Source organism: Lissotriton helveticus, chromosome 12, assembly GCF_964261635.1.
Source record: "Lissotriton helveticus chromosome 12, aLisHel1.1, whole genome shotgun sequence".
NCBI classification, from domain to species: domain Eukaryota; kingdom Metazoa; phylum Chordata; class Amphibia; order Caudata; family Salamandridae; genus Lissotriton; species Lissotriton helveticus.
The window spans coordinates 17063048-17063926 of NC_136073.1; positions in this window are offsets into that span (position 1 = coordinate 17063048).

The window sequence follows — 879 nt, forward strand, 5'->3', positions numbered from 1 at the left end:
CCAAGTATAAACTCAGGGGAGGTGTTGGACACAAAACCCATATATTTACTATTCGAACTCCACCAAGTATAAACTCAGGGAAGGTGCTGGACACAAAACCCATATAATTTACTATTCCCAATCCACCAAGTATAAACTCAGGGAAGGTGTTGGACACAAAACCCATATATTTTACTATTCCAACTCCACCAAGTATAAACTCAGGGAAGGTGTTGGACACAAAACCCATATAATTTACTATTCCCACTCCACCAAGTATAAACTCAGGGAAGGTGCTGGACACAAAACCCATATAATTTACTATTCCCACTCCACCAAGTATAAACTCAGGGAAGGTGTTGGACACAAAACCCATATAATTTACTATTCCAACTCCACCAAGTATAAACTCAAGGAAGCTGCTGGACACTCAAACAATATACTTTTCTATTCCCACTCCACCAATTACAAACTCAGGGAAGGTGCTGGACACTCAACCCAAATAATTTACTATTCCCACTCCACCAAGTATAAACTCAGGAAAGGTGCTGGACACAAAACCCATATAATTTACTATTCCCACTCCACCAAGTATAAACTCAGGGAAGGTGTTGGACACAAAACCCATATAATTTACTATTCCCACTCCACCAAGTATAAACTCAGGGAAGGTGCTGGACACAAAACCCATATAATTTACTATTCCCACTCCACCAAGTATAAACTCAGGGAAGGTGTTGGACACAAAACCCATATAATTTACTATTCCAACTCCACCAAGTATAAACTCAAGGAAGCTGCTGGACACTCAAACAATATACTTTTCTATTCTCACTCCCCCAATTACAAACTCAGGGAAGGTGCTGGACACTCAACCCAAATAATTTACTATTCCCACTC